Source organism: Podarcis raffonei, chromosome 3 (genome assembly GCF_027172205.1).
Source record: "Podarcis raffonei isolate rPodRaf1 chromosome 3, rPodRaf1.pri, whole genome shotgun sequence".
NCBI classification, from domain to species: Eukaryota; Metazoa; Chordata; class Lepidosauria; order Squamata; family Lacertidae; genus Podarcis; species Podarcis raffonei.
In genome coordinates this window covers 4,919,018-4,940,161 of record NC_070604.1, presented here as the reverse complement: position 1 = coordinate 4,940,161, position 21,144 = coordinate 4,919,018, and the positions used below count along the sequence as shown (strand labels likewise).

At 44.3% G+C, this 21,144-nt stretch overlaps 1 long non-coding RNA gene across 1 annotated transcript; it reads right to left on the bottom strand.

Moving 5' to 3' along the window:
* Positions 1-9,461: 9,461 nt before the first annotated feature.
* LOC128409885 (uncharacterized) lies at positions 9,462-10,707 on the bottom strand. Its single transcript, XR_008329336.1, has 2 exons — positions 10,641-10,707; positions 9,462-10,182 (listed from the first exon to the last, which is right to left on the bottom strand). It is a non-coding gene; the product is annotated as an uncharacterized LOC128409885 (long non-coding RNA).
* Between the last annotated feature and the right edge of the window lie 10,437 nt (positions 10,708-21,144).

Below are 21,144 nucleotides of genomic sequence, written 5' to 3'. Positions count from 1 at the left end.
CCATATTTTTTAAACGGCTTATGGTGCTATATTACACTTAGTCAAGGTATTTGGGTGTCCCCTAGTTTGTCCTGTATTTCTTGTGTTGGTCTGGGTTTGTTGTTGCTATAGATGTCTTTTTAGACTGTGTAGGCCTTTGTTTGCCAATTTTTTATCTGGAGGTTTTGTGCTGCGCCTTGGAATAGTGGGTGGTGGGCCAGGGGGGTTAGTGGGGACAAGAATCAGGATAGTTTGACTGCTTTTCCTTTCCATGCTTTAAGCATGGACTGTGTGAACCTGTTCAGTGTGGTGGGGATTTTCTTTAGTTTGTTTTGGACAAATGGGTATGCTGTTGTGGGAATGTTTTCGATGTTGTCTCTCCAAGCGGACCTATTGTTTCGTCTCATCTTCTAGAATATACAATATTATGTGGCGTACTTGGTTGGTGATGTACAGTGGTACCTCAGGTTAAGAACTTAATTTGTTCTGGAGGTCCGTTCTTAACCTGAAACTGTTCTTAACCTGAAGCACCACTTTTGCTAATGGGGTCTCCCACTGCTGCCGCCCCGCCACCATGCAATTTCTGTTCTCATTCTGAAGCAAAGTTCTTAACCCGAGGTACTATTTCTGGGTTAGCGGAGTCTGTAACCTGAAGCATCTGCAACCTGAAGTGTCTGTAACCTTGAGGTACCACAGTGATATGATTCTATGTTGGGGATTCCTCATCCTCCTTCTGAGGAGGGGAGGTGCAGATATTTTGGGCTTATTCTTGGCTTTTTGTGTGAGAAAATAGTTTTTTTCTGCCACTTCTGGGGTTGGGTTGGGGGAATCCAGACTGGGAGAGTTTGGAATAAAAAGGTTAGTTTTGGGAGGGTGATCATTTTGATCATTGCTGTTTTGTCTGTCAGGGTAAGGTTGGTGTTGTTCCACTTCCTCAAGTCTCTGTTGATTTGTCGCCACAGGGGCTTGTAATTGTGGAGGTAAAGTTTGTTGAGGTTTTGGTTATTTGAACCCCTAGGTACCTGAATTTGGTACACCAGAGTTTTATCTTTTGATGTTGGTGAATTCCTTTTGGGTATGCAGTGTGTGTGTGAGAGAGAGTGTGTTGAAGCACAAAGCCTCAGATTTTGCAAAGTTTATTTGTAGGTCCAACACCATTGCGAATGTGTTGAGTTCTTTAGTTAGGGTGGTTGCTGTGTTGTGACTATCAAGTCATCTGCAAAGAGCCCAAGTTGGTAGGTTTTACCTTTTATTTCTACACCCTTGATATCGGGGTCTGCTTGGAGTCAGATTGCCAGGGGTTCCAGGGCCAAGATGAATAGGAAGGGAGACAGTGGGCACCCTTGTTTTGTGCCTCTGTGGATTGCTATGGTATTGGAGTCCATATTGTTAATTCTGCATTTTGCGGAGGCTTGGGAGTAAATTTGAGAGTTTGTAGGAAGTTGGGGCCAAATTTAATGTTAGTTAATACTGCTAATAGATACAGTGGTGCCTCGCAAGACGAAAAGAATCCGTTCTGCGAGTCTCTTCGTCTAGCGGTTTTTTCGTCTTGCGAAGCAAGCCCATTGACGGATTAGCGGATTAGCGCTATTAGCGGCTTTTAGCGGCTTATCGGCTTAGCGGATAAGCGGCTTAGCGGCTTAGAAAAAGGGGGGGGAGGAAAAAAACCCCGCAGGAACTCGCAAGACATTTTCGTCTTGCGAAGCAAGCCCATAGGAAATTCGTTTTGCGAAGCACCTCCAAAACGGAAAACCCTTTCGTCTAGCGGGTTTTCCGTCTTGCGAGGCATTCGTCTTGCGGGGCACCACTGTATGTCTATTCTAAGCAATCAAAGAAGAAGAAGAAGAAGAAGAGTTTGGATTTGATATCCTGCTTTATCACTTCCCGAAGGAGTCTCAAAGTGGCTAACTTTCTCCTTTCCCTTCCTCCCCCACAACAAACACTCTGTGAGGTGAGTGGGGCTGAGAGACTTCAGAGAAGTGGGACTGGCCCAAGGTCACCCAGCAGCTGCAGGTGGAGGAGCGGGGAAGCGAACCCGGTTCACCAGATTACGAGACTACCGCTCTTAACCACTACACCACACTGGCTCTCTCTCACACTGGCTTTAAGGATGTCTAGGGATATGATCATCAGTGGGAGTTTGGTTGTTTTGCTGTGTTCTATCAGATTCAGTAGTTTCCTAAAGGGATCTGTTATGTTGCGACCAGGAACAAAGCTTGCCTGGTCCGGGGTGATAAGTTGGTGAAGGAACTTTTTTAGGTCGTTAGCCAGGATTGATGTGAATATCTTGTACTGTTGGTTTATCAATGATATTGGACAATGTGGTTCTATTTTGAGGCTATCCTTGAGTTTTTTTGGGATAGAGACTATTTTGGAAAAGGCCAAGGTTTTAGGGGTAAAAAGGTAAAGGTACCCCTGCCCATACGGGCCAGTCGTGTCCAACTCTAGGGTTGTGCGCCCATCTCACTTAAGAGGCCAGGGGCCAGCGCTGTCCGGAGACACTTCCAGGTCACGTGGCCAGCGTGACGAAGCTGCTCTGGCGAGCCAGCACCAGCGCAGCACACGGAAACGCCGTTTACCTTCCCACTATAAAGCGGTACCTATTTATCTACTTGCACTTAGGGGTGCTTTCGAACTGCTAGGTGGGCAGGAGCTGGGACCGAACGATGGGAGCTCACCCCGCCGCGGGGATTCGAACTGCCGACCATGCGATCGGCAAGCTCTAGGCACTGAGGTATTACCCACAGCGCCACCCGCGTCGCAGTTTTTTTGGGATAGAGACTATTTTGGAAAAGGCCAAGGTTTTAGGGGTAGGGGGCCCTTTTTATGATGTTGCTAAACAGGCAGGCCATGTAAGGCATCAAGGGTTCTTTTAATTTTTTTTGTAGAATTCTGCAAAACCTGGGGTTTTGTGTGGTTTCAGATTTTTGAGTACCATCTCTATTCCTCTGGGGTGATAAGGCTGTCCATTAATTCTTGTTCCTTTGCAGTTAAGCTTGGCATGGTCAGCCCTGTTAAGAGTCTTCCAATTTCCTGTTCAGGTAGGTTGCAGGAGCTGTATAGGTTGGTGTAAAATCCAGCAAATTCTGAGGTTATTTCCTTGTGGAGGATGTTATGTTACCGCCTTTTTTTAGTGACACAGTGTATTCTTGTTTTGAGTGATATTTTCCTGCATCTGTTTGCTAATAGTCTGGAGTTCTTCCCTCCATATTCGTAAAAGCGTAGTTTAGAATATAGGATGTTAGTCATTGTTTTATTGATTTCTAGAGAGTCAATTTCCCTTCTTTTTTTGTTCTAGGATTTTATTGATTTTATTTTTGGCTCCTGTTTGTTTGTAGTGTGATGAGAGGGTTGTAATGTCTTGTTCTAATTTACCATTTTTTAAGGAGGTTTGTTTTTAAAAGGAATGCCCTCTACTTAAAGCACACTCATTTGATGACTGCTTTCACTGTGTCCCAGAGGAGAAGGGTTGCAATGTCACCCACATCATTATCCTTAAAGTAGTTTTGGAGAGTTTTCAAGAGACTCTCTCTAGCTAGTTGGTTTGTGGTTAGGATGGGGCTGAAGGACCTTGATGGGGTCGTTTGTACTTCTCCTATTTTGAGGGTAGCTTCTACTGGGGCATGGTCTGTGATTTTAAAATAACAACAACAACAATTTATTATTTATACCCCACCCATCTGGCTGCGTTTCCTCAGCCACTCTGGGCGGCTTCCAACAGAACATTAAAATACAATAACCTATTGAACATTAAAAGCTTCCCTAAACAGGGCTGCCTTCAGATGTCTTCTAAAAGTCTGGTAGTTGTTTATCTCTTTGACATCCGCTGGGAGGGCGTTCCACAGGGCGGGTGCCACTACTGAGAAGGCCCTCTACCTGGTTTCCTGGAACTTGGCTTCTCGCAGCAGGGGAACTGCCAGAAGGCCCTCGGCACTGGACCTCAGTGTCCGGGCAGAATGATGGGGTTGGAAACATGTTAACAATGTTTGTGGTTTCAACCAAGGGGATCAAGCCTTGTGTTAGTAGAATGCTGTCCAGTCTGGACATTGTGCCATGGCGTCCAGACTGGAATGTGTGGCTGATGTCTCCTGGGTTATTTTCTCCCCAGATGTCATGAGGGCCTCTGTTTTTTAGCATTTTCATTAGTTTGTAGGAGTCTCTAATTGTTTGGGGTTTCCGTCTTTCAGAGAGGTGCCTCTCATATTTAGGTTGAGGTCACCTCCTAGGATTGCTTCCCCTTCGGAGGAGAGGAATTTGTTTAGTGTTTTCTGGAAGAACTCTAGTTGTTTTATGTTTGGGGCATATATGGAGCCAATTGGCAGTTTAGTTTTGCCATCTAGTGTCTCTTTAACAAAAATGAATCTCCCTCTTTTGTCTTTTAGCACTCTTGTGGCTTTGAAGGGTATCTACTGAGTCCTATGGCTACTCCGTGGGCCTTTCCTGAGCCAGGTGCCACCCATTGTTGACTGAAGAGGGGTTCACTCAGGAGTTTGCTTCGTTGGGGTGGGTTGTGTATTTCCTGTAGGAAGGCAATGTGTGGTTTCATGGTGTTTATGTACAAGGTGATGCGTTTTCTTTTGATAGGGTTTCCCAATCCCCTCACGTTTAGTGTAATTGCTTTTAAGCTAGTCATTTTGTATGTCCATTTTGCAGGATGATTCCCTGCCAACCCGTCAAGGTTGTCCTGTGTTTCTCATTTTATATTGTCTATAGAACCTAGTTTATGGTTATTGTTTTGATATAAAAGTTGTTCCCGCCTTAACTGAATGATCAAGCTGGGTATAATGCTTTTAAATAAACACTCCTGTCATTCTATTACTTACCCTGCATGAAATCTAAATATATCCACAGGAAAGAATAGGTAACTGGAGATGGCATATCTGAACTAAGAATTATTCAAGATTACCGTACCACATTGTTTATCCAGACCTAATTGGAGCATTGTGTAGACGTAATCTACACAACAAAATGAAATCGTGTACAAAATTGCACCCTCACTGCTGCTGTTAATAATAATAATAATTAATAATTTAATACCCCACCCATGTGGTTGGGTTTCCCCAGCCTGGGCCTGCTTGTAAATAATGTAATTTATAGAGGGCAAAATCTGCATACAGTTTCTCTTCAGTTATAAAATGATTTCTAGTTTATTGGAATAGACATATTCTTACCGATGGTATTATTTATACACTATATGTATGTTCCTCCTTTTCTTGCACATGAGGTTGTAATGGAAGTGTAAATCGATTAATCAGAATGCTCACTTTCTCTGAACCAAAGCAGATGTGATGGAGGCATCCACATTTAGCGTACTATACACAAACAAACACACCACCTAAAGCAGCACACCTATGGAATGTTCTCCATCGGGAGAATTTCTGGTGCCTTCTTTTTGGCACCAGAGGAATATCTTTTCCTTTCTCCTGTCCTTTTAACCTGTGAGGGCTTAGTAGCAAATATATCTGAAGTTTTATTCCAAAGGTTTTTGGATTTTATTTTCATCTAGTACTGTAAGCCACCCTAGAAGCTTTTGTATTGAAGCCAGGCTTTTGGCGAAATTTCCCATGATATTCTTGGAGCAAGCTGGTAAAATTGGATTTGTAGCTGTTTGATTCAGCACTTATCACTGGCTCTTCCTCAGCCCAGAAATAAGTGATAAATGGGGTGCCACAAACTTCTGTTTGACGTTGTTACATCTTCCTGAATGACATGGCAAAGAAAGAGAGTGGGGTGCCCATTCAATTTTCAGATGACATTGAACTGTGTGGATGGAGACAAAGTTTTGCATTTGGGTAGGAAGAATCAAATGCATAAATACCAGATGTGTGGCACTTAGGGACTTTAGCAGATCACATACAAGACACTGGTCAGCTGTGCAACACAGACATTAAAAAGGGCAATGCAACGCCAGGCTGCATCAACACAAATACTGTTCATGAGAAGCTTGGTACTATTCTGTTCTGGAGTGCTGTGTTTGGTTCTGAGCACCATTATTTTGAGAAGGACACTGACAAACCAGGGCATACCCACAGGAAGGGAATAAAGATGCGTGATGGTCTGGAGATGCTGTTCTACAAAGAAAGGTTGAAGGAGTTGGGTATGTTTAGGTTTAAGGGACTATTAAGAGGCAATATGAGAGGGATGCAGGCGGTGCTGTGGTCTAAACCACAGAGCCTAGGGCTTGCTGATCAAAAGGTTGGTGGTTCGAATCCCCTTGATGGGGTGAGCTCCCGTTGCTCGCTCCCAGCTCCTGCTAACCTAGCAGTTCGAAAGCACGTCAAAGTGCAAGTAGATAAATAGGTACCGCTCTGGCGGGAAGGTAAACGGCGTTTCCGTGCGCTGCTCTGGTTCACCAGAAGTGGCTTAGTCATGGTGGCCACATGACCCGGAAGCTGTATGCCGGCTCCCTCGGCCAGTAAAGCGAGATGAGCGCCAAAACCCCAGAGTGGTCCACGACTGGACCTACTGGTCAGGGGTCCCTTTACCTTTAAGAGGCAATATGAATTCAAATATTTGAAGGGCTTTCACAAACATGGAGCAAATTTGTTTTCTGTTGCTGTAGAGGGCAATACCTGAGTCAATGGGTTCAAATTACAAGGAAAATGATTTAGGCTTTGTGTGCACTATACCTTTAAAGCACACTCATTCCCTCAAAGAATTTTGGGCACTGTAGTTTATGCTTCACAGAGTTAAAATTCCCAGCAAGCCTTAAAAAACTACAGGGCCCAGAATTCTTTTAACGGATGTGCCTAAAGGTATCGTGTGTACATAGCCTTATACTAAATATGGGGAAGCTGTTTGACAGTGGGAGAGACTTTCTCAGAAGTTGGTGGACTCTCCTTCACCATATTTTTTTAAAACAGTCAGGAAAGCCGCCTCTCAGGGATGCTTTAATAGTAGGTTTCCTGAATCAGCAGAGGACTGGATTAGATGCTAGATGACCTTTGAGGTCTCTACCAGTTCCGACTCTATGAAGGGCAGGACAGAAATTTATAAAGTAATATTAATAACAGTTCCCTCGATGTATTCTTGGAAGTAGTTAGGCAATGCTCATTCATCGTATGTACACTTTTTTCTAAGGATCCTCTAGGCGCCAAGCTTGCTGGGATATGGGCCTTGGCAAATGCCTGATAATCTTGGCTGCACACCCTTGCTCTGGGTCAAATGCTAACCACAATTACCAGCTGTGTGAATGGCTTACTTGTAGTAACTGAATATTTCTGCTACTTGGCAATTGGATAATGTTCATACTGTTCTGATAATATAGCAATGGTGCTACAATTAACATGTTAAAAATTGAGTGTTTGCATGCACCCAGTTATTGCTTATATTCCCAGTTGATGTAGGAATATACAACTGAATTGTTCCCCCCCCCCAACAACTATTTCTAGGAATGTTAACCCGTATGGAATCTGGTAATCCTGATTCTTTGGTTTGGAAACTCTGTTTAACACCAGCCGTGTCAAAACTGTGTACCAGTTTACCGCATCAGAACAGAAAACACAATTTCCTCTCGAGTTCTGAGCAGAGAGGCGAATGGAAACTCTTCCATCCGAGAGAGGGTGCTTTCTCTTTAGCCATTTACGGAAATATTCAGTCAGTATGGGTCACATTCTTTCTGGCTAGGAGTTAGTCATGTGAAACCTAACACTCATCCTTCCTATAGGAGATGCTCTCATATCATGTTTTGGAGCATCTTATGTTTCCCACGACTGTAAAGAGAATACTGGAGTTTGTGAAATAAGAGTTGCTTGCTTGGTATTTTTGTATATTTTCATGCCCAAATACGCAAACTTTCAGTAGCACAATAAACAAATGAATGAATACCCTCGTACCTACGGGACCGCCTCTCCTGGTATGTCCCACGGAGGACCTTACGGTCTTCAAACAAAAACATCTTAGAGGTCCCAGGCCACAGGGAGGTTAGGCTGGCCTCAACCAGAGCCAGGGCCTTTTTGGCGGTGGCCCCGATCTGGTGGAACGCTCTGTCACCAGAGACTAGGGCCCTGCAGGACTTGACATCTTTCCACAGGGCCTGCTAGACAGAGCTGTTCTACCAGGCCTTTGGCCAGGGCACAGCCTGACCCCCTCCTTTGGCAATCCTCACAGAACTCTAGCCCAATATTTGCCATCAATTTGATTTGAACAGATTTTATAATGAAATGATTTTAGAATGTTGTATCATTTTACTGTTGTTAGCCGCTCTGAGCCCGGCTTCGGCTGGGGAGGGCGGGATATAAATAAAATTTTATTATTATTAATATTAAATGCACTGGAACATCCTTCTCATTGTTCAGGGATTATAAAAAACCAAAAGACGCTCCCTCTGCATGACATGATTTCCTGTAAGTATTTTGTGATAGCAAAAGTGGAATATAAATTTTATGCTGCTGAATCTGTCACAGAGCCTCTGATGTGACACGTACCTAGCTTCTTAACTTCTCAGAAGAGGAGGGTTCAACCAATAAATGCCAGTTAGCCCTCAGATGAGTCCTATTCAGGTGTCCTGCTTGAGGTTAACTGTACATCCACATTGAGTAGCCATCCCACTGGTATCTATGCAGAGAGCACAGACGTCTGACAGGAGGGAGGGACCTTTCTATGCAGTCTGGAACCCTGGGTGATCAGTGCTTCATCCTGTACGGATGCCAGGGGATGCCACGCAACATGGGTCCACTTCCAGCTTTTACGTGCAGCTTACCCACAAGTAGGACACCTGCACAGAATCATAGAACTGTACAGTTGGAAGGAAGTAATGGGGCTCTTACCTTTTCCATTGGCTCTGTGGGGAAATAAGCTCAGGAACAAACACCAACTGACAACAGGCCAGGAAAGTGCATCAATTCAATATTTATTGGAGATCAGATATTGGCACAGACTCAAGCAATACAGGCAAAGATTAGTTACCCCTATTCAGAAAGTTTTAACTCACATCGGAAGCTGCCTTAAATCAAGACAGATCATTGGGGTCCATCTGGCTCACTATTGTCTACACCAGGCTTCCTCAACCTCTGCCCTCCAGATGTTTTTGGCCTACAACTCCCATGATCCCTAGCTAGCAGGACCAGTGGTCAGGGATGATGGGAATTGTAGTCCCAAAACATCTCGAGGGCTGAAGTTGAGGAAGCCTGGTCTAAACTGACTGGCAGCAGTTTTCCTGTACAGTGGTATCTCAGGTTACAGGTGCTTCAGGTTACAGACTCCGCTAACCCAGAAATAGTACCTTGGGTTAAGAACTTTGCTTCTGGATGAGAACAGAAATCGTGCTCCAGCGGCAGGTTTCAGACAGGCAGGTCTCTCCCCGGCCCTACCAGGAGATCCTAGGGATTCAATCTGAGGCATTCTGCTATTAAGCCATGGATCCCACACCACAAATCAAGAATACCCACAGCAAGCTGTGGAAATGTGGCAAGAGTAATGCGCATTGCAAAAGAAAACAAATTGTAAGTATACTTCACAAGGAACAGAGATGAGACATAGACTTATTGCTGTGACACATAATGCTACTTTATTATGTACCTGATTTTTTTATTATTGTCAAGCTCAGAAAAATATATTTTATACTTCAGGTGTGGTTTGGTGGTGGTGGTTGACACATTTGTTGAGTGGCAGATTTGTGACAGATACGTCTTCGCAGACAACGACAGAGATGGCAGGAAGGAAACCCTCGTTACCCACAGAGCAGCATAATGACTCCTAAGTGCAAAGTGAGTGGGAAATGAGAGCTTCAAGAAAAATTGAATGCATCTTCACTGTATTGTTTGGACTGGCTGGATATTATTCAATCTGTAGAATAAGCAAGCGTTTGAGTTCCGCTTGTTAACATGCACAAGTTAGGAAAGGCAATTGACTTACAGTCTGATGTGCAGGAGCTCTTCCTTGGCAGCTCAACAATCATTGGCAAACTATTTTGCTTCTTGATAATTAACATTAAAAATAGGTGGGGAAATATAATTTAATGTCCCATACGACAGCAGCAAAGCTTTGAAGGACTCCATTCTGATGAAATAGATTGCTTGAGATTCCATGCTGAGAGCAATGAGGTAGAATCAGCTATATTGATTTAAATTTGCTTACTGAACCAAAAATACCTCTTGATCTGCAAAATATCAGTAATATTGCAGAGACAGGTGGACCTGTCCCTCATATGAAAGTCCACTGTGATCATTTGAATGAGTTGATGGTAACTGTAAGGTCCACTCTCTACCATAAAATTAGGGAGATAATAAAGGAAATTTGATCTAACACTCTTAGTTTGTATAACAATGTTGAACATGAAGTATTCTAAATGAATACTCTATGCTTTGCAACATTACCTACGATTGGCCCCAAATCTAATTAAAAAAAATATATTCCCCACAAAATAAGGGGATTGGAATTTTTATTAAAAAGAGCCAAATCTCCCGCTCTCCAATTTCTAGTTCTTCCTAAGTGTTACAGTACTTTGGATTCTGTAGGGAAATAGAAATGTATTTTGTAGAGTAACTTCACAGTAGCCCCCAGTTTAATAAAAGTGCATATGGCTATTCACAATGATTTCTCTACCCAAACCAATTAGCTTCCCCACTGCGACTGAAGGAACTGCTGAGACAGTTTAATAGGATGTTTTAAAATGATCTAGGTGGTTTAGAATTTTGAAAGGTAATCAAGGAGATACTTACTTTGTAATTAGCTCATCCTGCAATATTCTACGACAGGATCTTCATCTTCAAGGGGTCTGTTTTCTCAGGGTTTGCTACCTGTAAAAAGGTAAAGGGACCCCTGACCATTAGGTCCAGTCGTGGCCGACTCTCGGGTTGCGGCGCTCATCTCGCTTTATTGGCCGAGGGAGCCGGCGTACAGCTTCCGGGTCATGTGGCCAGCATGACTAAGCCGCTTCTGGCGAACCAGAGCAGCGCACGGAAACGCCATTTACCTTCCCGCCAGAGCAGTACCTATTTATCTACTTGCACTTTGACGTGCTTTCAAACTGCTAGGTTGGCAGGAGCAGGGACCGAGCAACGGGAGCTCACCTCGTTGCGGAGATTCGAACCACTGACCTTCTGATCGGCAAGTCCTAGGCTCTGTCGTTTAACCCACAGCGCCACCCACGTCCCTTTTGTTACCCATACTGGTGGACGACTTAACTTTTGTGTCCGTTTCTTATTTCAAAGGTTAGATTTTTTACTCCAGGTGAAGGGATTATAAAGAGGAATAATTTGGATTTTCTGTCATCACAGCACAATAAACTGGCGACTGAACACATTCATCCCTGCTAAGGATTTGATCGGTTTGTGGCACTGACTGATAATACCTGTAGCCCCACCCTCCCTGACAGCTACGCAGCATAGAAAAAGTAAGGTAAAACCAAACACAGATAAGGGGCAATGTTTTGCAGATGGATGTGTGATGGCAGCACTGCTATAGCTGGTTGAAGGGGACCAAACCTCCAAGGAAGACGGTCTTGGTTCCATTTGACCAGCCAGAGCAGCACTCAGCGTCTGCTTTTGTGTTTACGCACTCAAGTCGACGTCAGGACCATCTTTAGGTCATACCTGCAACATGTAAAAATTGAAGTTTACAGAAATGCAATGGCTGATTGATGCTTACAAGTAAACATACATCTGGGATCCTTTGTCAGATCAAAACCCTAATGATTCTTTTCCAACCATGAAGGGAGCTATAATTGGGGCTAACCTTACCACTAGGAGAATTGAAGCAGCTTCTTAAGGCTTTGTTGTTGTTGTTGTTTCATAAAAAGAAGAAGAGTTTGGATTTGATATCCCGCTTTGACACTACCCTAGGGAGTCTCAAAGCGGCTAACATTCTCCTTTCCCTTCCTCCCCCACACCAAACACTCTGTGAGGTGAGTGGGGCTGAGAGACTTCAAAGAAGTGTGACTAGCCCAAGGTCACCCAGCAGCTGCATGTGGAGGAGTGGAGACACGAACCCGGTTCACCAGATTACGAGTCTGTCGCTCTTAACCACTACACCACACTGGCTCTCAAGACTTTCCTGTCCCAGTGGATTGTGTCCTTTTGCTGCTCAGAGGGACTGATGTAGCAGTCAGTAAACTGCTAATGAATCACCGCAGAAGAAGCAGGGGAGTAGATGAGGAACCCATTGGACCCAAGTTTTAGCAATAGTACATACATGTTTTTCCCCAACACAACAGATTACTCCGTTCAGAAAAGCATTCAAGCCTTTTGTGGCATTTGTGCTGGTATGTTACCTAATACTATGGATATATGAACGTTAAAACCCAATATACACCAAAACAGTGTATGTTGGTGGTGAGAAACTCAATCTGTTAAATTAAAAAATGCTGACATTGCAATTCTACACACAACTACTGAGAAGTAAGTCCTACTGAGTTCAATGAGGTTTGCAGCCTTAATGAGCTGGATGCTAGAGGCAGAAAAGGTAATAGAATCATTGAGTTGGAAGGGACCACAAGAGTCATCTAGTCAAACTCCCTGAATGCAGGAATCTTTTGCCCAGGATGGGACCCCAAGATTGAGTCTGTTTCTCTACTGACTGAGCCACCCTCCCCACATCATACAAGGAAGTATGGTAGAAGCTGACAGAGAGCTATGGCTTACTGTGAGGCAACAGGACTAGCAAATAGTTCTAGCAGGCTGGCTAGAATGAAAAGTGGACAAGCCTTCAGCACTTATAAGCCTCAGGATGCAGAACTGTATGTGGATAATAGTTACGAGGCTCTCTGGGATCTCGTGGAGATACTTTAAAACACTTGAATGTTGCTTGGAAGGATCAAAATGCCATGGCCGACCCTGAACCTTGCTTTCGCCTCTCTGAACTGCAAGCTGATAGCCTCACTCACTTGGCAGCTGGGTTATTTGAGAACATTAAAAACTTCAAGATTTGGCATCTGTGGACATGCAGGGTCCAAGTACACGACACAGCCCCAGTAGCAACAAAACGACACGTTCTCCTTAAACAAAAAGCAAAGAACTTAAAGAGACCCCTCTTTTGTCATCTGAATCACCTGCCAGTTGTCACTCAAGCTTCAGTTTTCACAAAGCTGCCCAGCTGTACCTCTGTGACAGCTGCCAGGGGCTGTTGAACCAGACGGCGCGTGGCAATGCTTTAAGCAGGACAAAAGAGGCATTTTTTGAGATGATACCAAGGTGGCGTGCCAGGGGGGTGTGGGCGTGCGGCTCACCAGGAGCTTGGCAAAACTAGCTCAAAAGAAGCTTTTAATCAGGGAGTTTCACACTCTCTATACCAGGGGTCAGCAAACTTACCGAACCTCAGACCAGTGTCTCCAGCGCTGATCGCGTGGAGGGCAGGGGAGTGCCTGCCCATACACGTGCCCACACACTATTTCTGGCACACTCTTGGGTCGGAGGAGCACCGGAAATAGCTTGTGCGCATGTCCATGGGCCTCCTCCAACCTGGATGTGCACCAGAAATAATGCTTGTGCATGCGCAAATAACGCTTGTGCATACGCACAAGCTATTTCCGGTGCTCCTCTAACCCAAAAGTGGGCAGCTGCGTAGCACAGCGCCGGTAAGAGTGGGTGGTGGCAGCGGGCGGTGGGGGTCACCGCGGGTCGGATAAACGAGTCCCTCGGGCCTTATCTGGCCCGCGGGCCTTACTTTGGGGACCCCTGCTCTATACCAGCAGCCTCCTCCTCTTTTCCTAGAGCCAATGTAGCCATTTGTTAGCTATGGGGATGTACCGACATCTGGGGGGCTTCTACTGATCTCAGTAAGGTCTTTGTATTAGAAGACGTTCTTTATGAACGTTTACCTATACAAGGTAGAGGCATAGGAATCAATATTCAGAGAGTCACTGTCATTTTAACATTTGAGTAGCAAACCAGTGGTGTAGCTAGCCGCTCGGGTGTCCAGTGTGGGGTGCGCATCCTGCAGCTGGAGGCGGGGCGAGCCGCCCGTGAGGGCAGGGGGTGCTGCGTGGAGCCTCTCCGCTGCCTCCCCCTCTGCTGTAGGGCGGCTGAGGGAGAGGCGATGGGGAGATGCAAGCCCCATGTGGCTCAGGCACGCTGCAGGCGTGTGTGGCGCCCAGTGCCAGCCACATTTCTTGATGTTTGTTGACTGAACTAAAAAGTTTCATGAACCCCATTTTTAATTTTTAATACTCATATTTTTGTCATTTTGTCACCCCCACCAGTGATGACACCCTAACCCTAAACACCCCCGCACCCTCTGCCACTGTGGCAAACTGACTGCTCTTTTATCTCCACTTAATCCAAGGTTCTGCTGCTCAGGGTTGAAGCCTCTCCAGATCAGCTTTCCCCAACCTGGTGCTCATGGTTGTACTGGCTGGCTCTGATAGGCAATGGAGCCCAAAATATCCAGAAGGCAGAAGCTGCTAAAGACTGTTCTTAGAGTGACCAGATACAAAAGAGGGCATAGGAGAAAATCCACTGGGCCTTGCTTCTCTACTCCCTAGAGCACGAGGTGACACATATCAGATTTCCTGATAACTATCAAAGTGGTGCAAAGGGTCAGTGTGTCTGGCTGTTAACCAGAAGGTTGATGGTTCCAGCCCACCCAGGGACAGACAGCTGTGGGCAGCATTCTTGCATTGCTGGGGGTTGGACTAGATGACCCTCGGGGTCCCTTGCAACTCTACAATTCTATGAAAGTCACTGAAGAGAAAATCACACAGAGAACCAGCTGACATGTTGAAAGTTCAGGGGCCAAAAGGTATTAATATTGCGCTGTATCCCACAAATAGCTGGGTTAAAATTTTAATAAAAGTACATGCAAGGTGGTAGGTGGAACTATTTAACCAAGGGCCATATTAGATTTGGAGTAGTAATGGTTGAAAGATGATGGTACTTTTAGGTCACAAAACAAAAACATATATAATTGGTTCAAATATGTCATTCTTCAAATGGAGCACCAATATAAAACTTATTAACCATGTTTAAAGAAATCTGAGAACAATCCTTCATCAATGTGTGTGTGCAAAGGGCTCAGCAGAGTCCTCCATGTGTGCTGGTGCGTACATAAGGGAGTGTATCAGAGTGTTACGGAGAATGAGAAGTTTGTGAGCACCTCAGACCTCTCCTCCAGCTCTCCTCCTCCACTCAAGGCTTATCCCCACATACTGTTTGCCCCACTCTTTCCAGACACAGCTCTGCCTGGCGTTGGCGGCTTCTTCTTCTTCTTCTTCTTCTTCTTCTTCTTCTTCTTCTTCTTCTTCTTCTTCTTCTCCAGAGCTTTCAGAGTACTCCATGGTGCTGGGGGTGGAGCTTAATCATGTGCCCCTGCAGAAAAGGACTTTAGCATTGGTCTTTCCATATATACATCCTTATGTTCCAGAGCTAATAAAACATGGCCACTTCTCTTCAAAGTACATTTCGTGGACCTTTGTCCCCCCCTCAGGTACATTTATCAGGTCAATTGCACCCATGTTATGCTATATGTTTTGGTTCTGGCTGATTTCGGTGACTTTCTATTGATTCCAGCCATCAGTGATTTCACATTTTGCACTTTCTAAATGTAACCACCATTTCCATTCTCCAATTGCAATTGTTCCTTTCCTGTTGTTATTGTCTAGAAGTTTGCCAGCAAAAAGATCAGTTAAATATAATTTGCACTTGCTATGTAGTACGAAGGGAAATGATTCAAAAGTCAGCAAAATCAAACAATACATTTCAAAATATCTCGGGGGAGTCTGTTAACAGGTTGCCGTATGATTGCATGCATTTCAGTGAATGGAAGCGGTTTTGGATTTTTGAGCAGACTGTAACGGACACCTTAAATCTATTCACTCAGACAGATGAACAGGTATGTGTTTGTGTGAAAGAGGACAGACCTTTCTGGTGGTTCATCTTCTTGAAACCACACACTTCCTTACATTCCATAGCAGTATAATTCATATGGGGATATAAAGAAGCATGTCATCTCAGAAAGAGAAATCTGTTGTTCTCCTCTTTGTAGCAGGAAGCCAAAACATATTCGCCTCGGTTTTATTGAGAAAGTATTTTTGTTCAGAAGATTGAAATCTTATGCATGCCAATTTGGAGGTAAATCTTACTGAATTTCACAAGACTGAGAGTGCTATTCTATAGATATCTACTCAGAAGCAAGCTGAGTATAAGGAAAGTCCCACTAATACCAATGAGTTGGGGTACGTTCACATTACTGCTTGCTCCACATCCCATGGCTAGCTTTGGAAGCCACATTCACAGAACATTGGCCACAATCCATATTGTCCCTGTAGTTTCTCAACAAATATCACTGTTGGCTTGGTTTTTCCTCAAGCCAGCTTCAGTCCAACTGGAAAACTTAAACCACATTCACTTCATGCTTAAGAAGAGTGCGTGCATCATTTTAGACAAGTGTCGTGCACACATAGATGAGCGCAGATGGCAGCTTCATGAACAGAATTTCGGATACATGACAAATCTGAAGAATCGTGAATTGTGCAGGCTGTTTATGTTAGCCAGATTTAATATGTTTCCCTTGATGATAGTGAGAGGAAGATATTTAGCTCTCCTAGAATCAGAGCATCTCTGCAAATGTAGTAAACAGGAACCTGATACTTTGGAGCATATTTTCTTTTCTTGTGATTTTGGCATTTATGCCAGAAGACAATTATTAGAGGCCTTACATTTCAAAAGACTGATTTCTATGCTACCAACGGTTCAGGACCTGCTTTCGGACAGGAATGATCAAATTACTTTAACAGTGGCTGAAGTTTTGAGTGCTGTTCATGTAGAAAGACTGGGCCATTACAAAGAGATTTAGTGATTCTTAACTGATCGGTTATGTGGTAGTGTTGTATTGTATTATTTATGCAAACTGATTTCCTCTGGAGTTAAAGATCTGACTGGGACAAACCTTGTTATGCTGAGCTCGTATTTTGCACAATTTGTATACGGTGTCTGTTTGATAATGTGTGGTTTGCTATGCCTAATAAAGGATATTTGATTGAGAATAGAATTTCCAGGCAGAAGCAGGGCTGGTGGGGGCAGGGAAGCCAAAGTGCACTTCAGGCGATGAAATCCCCACCCACTGATGTGTGCAAATGTGCCTTGAAACGCGGTGCAGAGAAAAGGACCATGCTGCATTTTAAGCTGCTAATGTAGAAATACCCTTAACTTTCAAATAAGCGTGTAAAGGATTTCAGATGTCAGTACCAGCTAAGTGTGATAGAACAGCAGCCTCCGTGCATCAGATCCTCTCCCTCCCACCTTAATGTGATAGTTATACTTCCTTTTGTTGACATTGGTAAGAAACAGTATGTGTAAATCGGTACCTACCCTTTTTGGTTACACATACTGGTTTCCCACATGTGCCAAGTACTTCAGATTCTATGAGAAAATTGAGTTTTCATGCACACACAGCAAGTGGCAGTAGAGCTGGATCCAGTTTTTAAGTGAACTAGTGCATGTAGCATCCCGACGCGATCGATTTGTGCCATGCCCTCATGCCAGAGATTCAGACTGCTGTCCCTGCGGTTCCCATCAGTCTACTAGCCACAATCAGACTATGCACAGGCAATAATATTTGTGGGACAATTGGTCTAAATTTCCCCATTGCCACAAGAAAATATAAAACATCTAAAATATCTTTCGAAGTGAGCTATGGTTATTGCAAGGAGTGGGAGGGTGGGCATTACTTGAATACCAAAATGCCCCTCGGTCTATTGCAGCTGTGCTGGCATATTGCTGAGAGCTAGTTTCAGGTCTTCCCTGGTTTTGCAGAAATCTGCAAAACTGATTTGGTCAGGAAATGTTAGCTCTACAAAACCACCTTCAAGTATCTGAAAACCAATACCCTGTGCAGAGCTCCAGGGCTTACTTGCCTTCAGGAGTGGAGCTGAATCATGTGCCCTCAAACTATTCTTCGTGGTTCAGATGTTTTTGGCAGAGTTCTGAGAAATGCAGCTTTCAGCTGAAAGAAGATAGTATGAGCAAAGTCCCTTCAGTGTTGAATTGCCTTTTCAGTGGATGAAGTGATCATGTGAAACAGTCCGATGTTTGTTCTGGTTGCTGGGAAGGAATGGATAGGCAGAGTTTGAGGTCTAAACTTTATATAATGAGGGAGGTCTGCAATTAGATATCCTGTTTCTTTAAATTTGAAAATGCAGGGCTTTGCCAACTGGTTTGGGCTTTCTTTGCAGATAGCAAGGTGAATTCTTCGTTCCTTATCTAAATTGCCCCCTCCACCTCCATATGCCATCAGGTCTGCAGAAGAAGCTGTGTGTGTGTGTTATAAAGTGCTGTCAGTGAAACCAAACAACTACTATTTGTGCTATTATCTAGTTTTCACAAAAGCAACGTCAATTAAGGCATTGATACTCTCACTGTTTTGGAGATGTCTTCCTATGGAACTCATAGTGGGTGGAATCCAAAGTCGTACAGGAATGGACTTCCTCTCCTTGATGGGGGGCGGGGCTTCAGGGGGCAAAAGAGCAAAGAGAAACCTTCTTGTGCAAGTGGAAGCCCATTCCACCTGTGCATGGATGTGAGGGGCTTTCACCCAGAGTGACTAACTTCTACTTTAAGCCAAGAGCAATGCTTGCTTGAAGAGCCTATTGAAGTGTGAAATCTCTACTAGCTAAAGGGCTGCACCCACCATCATTCACGGTATTTTCTTCAAATATCTGAATCCACTTCCTTCCCTTTCTAAGCTGGCTGGGTAATTTTGCATTGCCCACTCGCATCCAGCACCAGCTCTTTCCCTGGCAGGTGAGTTTGTGGAATCCTCCATCCCTTTGTGTGGCTGCATCCTTCTGTTGCACAAGAAGATATCTGGTTTGGGATGCAGGGTTGTTAAAAGATGGATTTAGCAACACACTTAACACTGTTTTCCTCAACCCTCTCATACCCATCCTCAGCTCCTGTCCCATACTCAGTTGCAAAGCCCAGAACCAGATTGCATTAAAAAGCCTAAGGCTGAGGTCACACGAGTTAGAAATCTGTGACTGTTCACCGAGTTCACTGCATGTTTTCTATACATATGCAAAAGCAGCTAGAGGGAAGCATTACTAGACAGCTTTGCGGCCTCCCAGGTTTTTGCTGCAAAAATACTCCCACAACTCACTTATGGGTCCCAGGTTTGCAGTTTTAAAAATTTTGCGCCTATGGAGGCATTTCAAACAAAATTCTATCGGTGTTTATTGGGGATCCCCCCCTGTGTATCTAATATAGCTGTCCGCTTAGAAGTTGGACAACCACCCGTCAACGCGCGGTTGTGGATTCTAAAGATACACTACTGGTTAAAACTTATTTTTTCCCCGGCCGGTTTGGCTCCTTTAACACTCTTAGACACCTTTCATTCTACCTGGAAAGCTTCCCTGTTTGAAAAGATAAGAAGCTTGGGATTCTCCCCGCAGATCTTGATAGCGGCAGGATATGAGAGAGCCAGAAGTCAAGTGCTTCAACGCATTAGGGACATAGAGCTGCAATGTCATATGGGCAAAATGGATAAACATGCCACAATTAGAGACTTTGGGAGAGGGTTCTCACCCGCAAATTATCTGGCTGATTTACAAATACCTAAGTACAGACACTCCTTTACCCTGGCCAGATTTAACGTTCTGCCCTCTGCCCTGCTTCTAGGCAGATATGAGGGCAAACCATATGAGTCACGTGTTTGCCCATGTGGCTCATCGGAAGTGGAAACAAGTCTGCATGTATTGCTGCACTGTAGTTACTACGAGGATCTACGCCTGACCTTTACTGCCCCAGTTCTACAAAAGCTTAAAAATGAACCAGAACTCCAACGTATGAGAGCCTTGGTAGAAGATAAGGTTCCTGAAATTACGATCAATGTTGCCAAATTCTGTGTAGCCGCTATTAGGCGCAGGAAACAAGAGCTTTCCAATGCCAATATGCAGGCGAAGGCAAATACTTAATTTTATTTATGCTGTCTAATTTTAAATTGCTGTTATGGCCTAATCTGTATTGAAATTGTCCTTTGTTTTTTCCGGTGTTGTGCTTTGTTGACTAGCTGTACGAGTTAATCTGGTCTGTGACCGTTTAATAAAATTTGAGCTTTGCGTGCAGTCACTTGAAGTTGTGGCAAGGCTCCCCCCCTCTACTTAAGAGAAAAAGTTGGGGGAGGGACACCCCCAGCTACTTCAGAGACCCCAGGGGTTATTTTGTCCAACCCCTTGCAATGCAGGAATCTCAACAAAGCCTCGGTGAAATTTAACCAGCTTTGTACAGGTCCTAAAGATGACAGTGATGATTTAGATTTCTTACTCATCCTTCACCATGAGGTCCCAGGGTGGGTTATAGCAATTTAAAAATACAATATTATAACTAACTGAAATGAATTACACCAAAGAGAAAATTATATCTCGAGTGTTAATGGCCAGAGTAAAGAAGTGTGTCTTCAGCATACAATGAGAAATGAATGGCTTTGTAGAGAGGGAATCCCACAGTTTGGTGGCTGCTGCAGAGATTGCCCTCTCTTGGGTATCCCCACCCCCAAACTTTCATTGGTGGTGGAACTACAAAGAGGGCCTCTGCTGACCCACAAGACGGTCTGTAGGAAAGGGGTCAGCTTTTTAGATATTTAGGGTCTAAGTCATTTAGGACTTTAAACACGAATGTGAATAGGGCCCAGAAATGAACTGGTAACAAGTGCAGCTGGTCACGCGAGTTCTAAATGGAACCCCAGCCAGTAATCTGGTGGCTGCATTTGGAACTGTAGATATTTCTGAGTTGTCTTCAAGGCAACTAGAGTATGCTGCAATAATGCAGTCTAGAAAGTACCAGAGAATGGAATACAGTGGCCAAGTCTTCTCTGTCTAAAAGGGACAGAAGAAACTAGCCAGAGGTGAAATCAGACACTCCAATGCAACCTGAACCTCCAGCAAAAATGTTGGCTTCAGGAGTGCTCCCAAGCCACAGACCTGCTCCTTCCAAGGGAGTACAGCACCATCTGAAACAGGCTGCCTCCCCATCTTCTGAACTTGGGAACTCCAAATAGATAACACCTCTCTCTTTGCAGGATTCAGCTTCAGCTTATTGGCCCACTGCCAGGCCATCCCTGCCTCCATGTACCAATCTAACACCTCAACTGCCTCTACTGATTCAGATGGAAGAGCGAAAGAGAGAGAGAACTGGATGTCATCTGCAGACTGGTGGTACCTCACTCTAGTTCTCCCGATGATACTTTCCAGCTATGTCAGATAAATGTTAAATATCATGGGGGACAAGATGAAACCTT